Here is a 6444-nt window from a genome sequence, read left to right as displayed (position 1 = left end):
GAACAAGGAACTGAAGACATAAAGACATGCCAAAGTGTGTGTGTGTGTGTGTGAGAGAGAGAGAGAGAGAGAGAGAAAGTCTACACATCAGGAGAGGTTTGTGTGCTCTTGTTTACTCTAAAATGTCACCATGTGTTTGAAATGGTGTGAGAGGAAAGCTGACTGTTAATGTTATTGAAAGATGGACATATGAAGGATGTGACTGTACGTCAGATTCAACCGAAAACCTTTACTGGACTGTTAAAGGTTTATTAAAAAAAGCACAAAACTGCTGATTATTATTATTATTTTAGATTAAAGATTATTTATAACACAGTGTGATCGTGTACACGTAATAATTTCCTCAACAATAACTCATTCTGATTTTCGTCCTGAAGTCGTCCAATCTTGCCTTTTTTTTTTAAACGTTTTAACTGAAGAATAAGATTTCACGAGCTCACCGTCAGTGCGAAAATATTTTCAGTACAAATTTTAAAAACCTGACTGAAAAAGATTGAATTTTTTTTTAATTAATTTAAGTATCATTTGTCTCACATGGAAAAGTTGGTCTAAAAGTTTTGTTTTTTTTTAAAGGTGCACATTTCCATGGTGTCTCTGTGGTGTTGAAAATGTTTGTCATTTTATTATCAGTCAAATGAAGTAATATATTTTTTAAATACAGTGTAACCAAACTGCTTAACAAAAATATCACTCTGTACTGTATATCATTTTAAGAATAATATACAAAATGAATTCTAATAGAGAAGCTTCTGGAAATATTTCTTGCGCTTCACTGAACTATAACCAAGAAAGACTCAAAAAAAAAAAAAAAACCCTCCAAAACTGGACCAAGTATCAAAAAATATTTTGTGTGTTAAATTATTGCATAGAAATTTTACTTGAAGACATTTTACAATACCTGCCAACAAATCTGTCGTGTTTCATAAACTATACTGCTTATACTTTATTTAATGCTTAAAAAAATTCAAAAAGTGAAAAGGAGAAAATGAAAATTCTACAGTTTATATTTTACAATTTAAAATTTACCAAATAAATCTGAACACATTTTTCTCCACTTTTCAATGTTATGATTTGAATATTTTTACATTTAAAACTGCACCAAACTTTACCTCGGTTCCAGAGTTTGTACAACCCTGATTCTAAAAAAAAGTTGGGAGAAAGTACAAATTGTAAATAAAAACGGAATGCAATAATTTACAAATCTCAAAAACTGATATTGTATTCACAATAGAACACAGAAAACATATTCTTTTCATGCCAAATATTGGCTCATTTGAAATTTCATGACAGCAACACATCTCAAAAAAGTTGGGACAGGGGCAATAAGAGGCTGGAAAAGTTAAAGGTACAAAAAAGGAACAGCTGGAGGACCAAACTGCAACTCATTAGGTCAATTGGCAATAGGTCATTAACATGACTGGGTATAAAAAGAGCATCTTGGAGTGGCAGCGGCTCTCAGAAGTAAAGATGGGAAGAGGATCACCAATCCCCCTAATTCTGCGCCGACAAATAGTGGAGCAATATCAGAAAGGAGTTCGACAGTGTAAAATTGCAAAGAGTTTGAACATATCATCATCTACAGTGCATAATATCATCAAAAGATTCAGAGAATCTGGAAGAATCTCTGTGCGTAAGGGTCAAGGCCGGAAAACCATACCGGGTGCCCGTGATCTTCGGGCCCTTAGACGGCACTGCATCACATACAGGCATGCTTCTGTATTGGAAATCACAAAATGGGCTCAGGAATATTTCCAGAGAACATTATCTGTGAACACAATTCACCGTGCCATCCGCCGTTGCCAGCTAAAACTCTATAGTTCAAAGAAGAAGCCGTATCTAAACACGATCCAGAAGCGCAGACGTCTTCTTTGGGCCAAGGCTCATTTAAAATGGACTGTGGCAAAGTGGAAAACTGTTCTGTGGTCAGACGAATCAAAATTTGAAGTTCTTTATGGAAATCAGGGACGCCGTGTCATTCGGACTAAAGAGGAGAAGGACGACCCAAGTTGTTATCAGCGCTCAGTTCAGAAGCCTGCATCTCTGATGGTATGGGGTTGCATTAGTGCGTGTGGCATGGGCAGCTTACACATCTGGAAAGACACCATCAATGCTGAAAGGTATATCCAGGTTCTAGAGCAACATATGCTCCCATCCAGACGACGTCTCTTTCAGGGAAGACCTTGCATTTTCCAACATGACAATGCCAAACCACATACTGCATCAATTACAGCATCATGGCTGCGTAGAAGAAGGGTCCGGGTACTGAACTGGCCAGCCTGCAGTCCAGATCTTTCACCCATAGAAAACATTTGGCGCATCATAAAACGGAAGATACAACAAAAAAGACCTAAGACAGTTGAGCAACTAGAATCCTACATTAGACAAGAATGGGTTAACATTCCTATCCCTAAACTTGAGCAGTTTGTCTCCTCAGTCCCCAGACGTTTACAGACTGTTGTAAAGAGAAAAGGGGATGTCTCACAGTGGGAAACATGGCCTTGTCCCAACTTTTTTGAGATGTGGTGTTGTCATGAAATTTAAAATCACCTAATTTTTCTCTTTAAATGATACATTTTCTCAGTTTAAACATTTGATATGTCATCTATGTTCTATTCTGAATAAAATATGGAATTTTGAAACTTCCACATCATTGCATTCCGTTTTTATTTACAATTTGTACTTTGTCCCAACTTTTTTGGAATCAGGGTTGTAAATATTAAAAGCATTAAAAATAGAAATATCATGATACTATTATCTCAGAAAAGTGTTGACATAATTGCTTGTCTAATCACACTACAGTTTTTCAATAGTTTTATTATTATTATTATTATTATTATCATCATCATCTCATCTGGCCAATACGGTAGGTGATGAGTTTATGCCATCATGTGCTGTTCGTCGTCCGTCCGTCTGGCGTCGTCCACATTTCACGAAAATCGCTTCTTGTCCCTCAATTCTTCACCAATTTTTCTTTTTGGCAGGAAGGTCGGTCTGCCTGGGGTGCATATACAGTAGCTTCTACCCACATTTGCATAATTGCAATTAATAATGAAGATATGGAGTAATTAATCAATCCCTAACAAGCAGTTTCCACACAAATCACTTCTTCTCCTTCAGTTCTTCACCGATTTTGATTCTTTCTGGCATGATGGTAGGGGTCCCTAGGGTGCATAGAACTTCTACCCAGATTTGCTTCATTACAATTATTAATGAAGTTATGGACTAATTCAGCCTTAATGCCTTGCAGTTCAACAAACAAAAATTGCTTCTTCTCAGTCAATTCCTTGCCGTTTTGGATTCTTTCTGGCCAGTAGGTCGGTATTCCTAGGGTAGAGCTTCTATATTTAGCTTGCAACATTTATTTCGCCCATAAGGTGGCCCACTTTAGATCGTTCCTTCTGGACGAGATGGTGCCACAGTGAGCTACACCCTCATTGACGGTCTCCTTTTTTTTTTTTTTTTTTCCCCAGATCACTTTTTGTCCCACTTCTCCAGCAGGTTGAGATTTTTAACGCCAAATCTATGCTTGTACGTACAGCTTTTGGAAAGACGCACTCGTTCTCATTTTTAGTGCTGCTGAAATCAAGAGGTTCAGAATCAAGTCTGCTCAGTTACGCTTCATCTGAACGCCATCTCACATCCGTGAAATCCGCTATGACCCACACTTCTTTTTCTTGCTTTTCGTTCATCCATTTTTCTCCCATTGACCTCAGTGCCGGTGGTGTAGTGGTTAGCGCTGTCGCCTCACAGCAAGAAGGTCCGGGTTCGAGCCCCGTAGCCGGCGAGGGCCTTTCTGTGTGGAGTTTGCATGTTCTCCCCGTGTCCGCGTGGGTTTCCTCCGGGTGCTCTGGTTTCCCCCACAGTCCAAAGACATGCAGGTTAGGTTAACTGGTGACTCTAAATTGACCGTAGGTGTGAATGTGAGTGTGAATGGTTGTCTGTATCTGTGTCAGTCCTGTGATGACCTGGCGAGTTGTCCAGGGTGTACCCCGCCTTACGCCCGTAGTCAGCTGGGATAGGCTCCAGCTCGCCTGCAACCCTGTAGAACAGGATAAAGCGGCTAGAGACAATGAGATGAGACCTCAGTGCCTTCTTGGCCCCATTGAAATATTCAGGTCCAAATGCTCTGTAACAGGAGCCACCGGGAGGGGTCCTGCAGGTGACCGCCGTCATTTACAAAACAGAAAACAGTAAACTTTTTTAAGTGTCTTTTTCATCCAGCCCTTGGCCAGACAAATATTAGAAGCAATCATATATTGGTTTGGGCGAAGATGAATTTTAACCATCTCCAGAAATATAACATTGATTTATTTACGGGGCGGCACGGTGGTGTAGTGGTTAGCGCTGTCGCCTCACAGCAAGAAGGTCCTGGGTTCGAGCCCCGGGGCCGGCGAGGGCCTTTCTGTGCGGAGTTTGCATGTTCTCCCCGTGTCCGCGTGGGTTTCCTCCGGGTGCTCCGGTTTCCCCCACAGTCCAAAGACATGCAGGTTAGGTTAACTGGTGACTCTAAATTGAGCGTAGGTGTGAATGTGAGTGTGAATGGTTGTCTGTGTCTATGTGTCAGCCCTGTGATGACCTGGCGACTTGTCCAGGGTGTACCCCGCCTTTCGCCCGTAGTCAGCTGGGATAGGCTCCAGCTTGCCTGCGACCCTGTAGAAGGATAAAGCGGCTAGAGATAATGTGATGTGTGATGTGTGATTTATTTACTGCTTTGATTTGTTTTAAGATGAAACGTAAAAGAATTTTATTTTAATGAAAGTCTGATATGGACAAGTTTTTTTTTTTACTATACTACTGTTCAAAAGTCAATTGTGTTTTCCATGAAAAGTCACACTTTTATTTACCACCATAAGTTGTAAAATGAATAGAAAATATAGTCAAGACATTTTTCTGGCCATTTTGAGCATTTAATCGACCCCACAAATGTGATGCTCCAGAAACTCAATCTGCTCAAAGGAAGGTCAGTTTTATAGCTTCTCTAAAGAGCTCAACTGTTTTCAGCTGTGCTAACATGATTGTACAAGGGTTTTCTAATCATCCATTAGCCTTCTGAGGCAATGAACAAACACATTGTACCATTAGAACACTGGAGTGAGAGTTGCTGGAAATGGGCCTCTATACACCTATGGAGATATTGCACCAAAAACCAGACATTTGCAGCTAGAATAGTCATTTATCACATTAGCAATGTATAGAGTCTCATCTCATTATCTCTAGCCGCTTTATACTTCTACAGGGTCGCAGGCGAGCTGGAGCCTATCCCAGCTGACTACGGGCGAAAGGCGGGGTACACCCTGGACAAGTCACCAGGTCATCACAGGGCTGACACATAGACACAGACAACCATTCACACTCACATTCACACCTACGCTCAATTTAGAGTCACCAGTTAACCTAACCTGCATGTCTTTGGACTGTGGGGGAAACCGGAGCACCCGGAGGAAACCCACGCGGACACGGGGAGAACATGCAAACTCCACACAGAAAGGCCCTCACCGGCCCCGGGGCTCGAACCCAGGACCTTCTTGCTGTGAGGCGACAGCGCTAACCACTACACCACCGTGCCGCCCATGTATAGAGTGGATTTCTGATTAGTTTAAAGTGATCTTCGTTGAAAAGAACAGTGCTTTTCTTTCAAAAATAAGGACATTTCAAAGTGACCCCAAACTTTTGAACGGTAGCGTATATAGTGGTTTCAGGTAAATCTATATACAGTGCCTTGCAAAAGTATTCATCCCCCTTGGTGTTTGTCCTGTTTTGTCGCATTACAAGCTGGAATTAAAATGGATTTTTGGAAAGTTAGCACCATTTGATTTACAAAACATGCCTAACACTTTAAAGGTACATTTTTATTTATTCATTTTATTGTGACACAAACAATAAATAAGATGAAAAAACAGCAATCTGGAGTGTGTATAAGTATTCACCCCCCCTTTATGTTTTAATTAATTGTGATCACTGTAATTCTACCTGCAGGGGCTGTTAATGATGAATGAATAAATTAATAAACTTGGGGGAGAAAAAAAAACAAACAAACACACACAAACCCCAGACTTCAATTTCAGTATTATCAGCTGAGGAACTAACACTGATGTGATCCTTGTTAGACAAAAGACTCGATGATGCCTGCATGGAAGAACAATGCGAGTTTATTAATAGAAAAACATTGCAGTTGGGCACACAGATGTAATCACATACACACTCTTTCAGAGAAGACCTGAAACACACAGTTCGTCCTGAAACAGAGAGCGCACCGTTACGATGGAATTGCATCACAGCCGAAACATGTTCACGGGCAGACCGCGAAGACCAGCCAAAACTCGCCGTATGCAAAAGTTACAACATGAACGCTTGCCCCTAACTTATTTATAATATTTATATACGTATATACATCTCTCACATTGAGCACAAACATGCTTTAAAAAAAAAAAAAAGGGGGGGGGG

Source organism: Neoarius graeffei, chromosome 20 (assembly GCF_027579695.1).
Source record: "Neoarius graeffei isolate fNeoGra1 chromosome 20, fNeoGra1.pri, whole genome shotgun sequence".
NCBI lineage: Eukaryota > Metazoa > Chordata > Actinopteri > Siluriformes > Ariidae > Neoarius > Neoarius graeffei.
Note: the sequence above shows the minus strand (reverse complement) of the source record.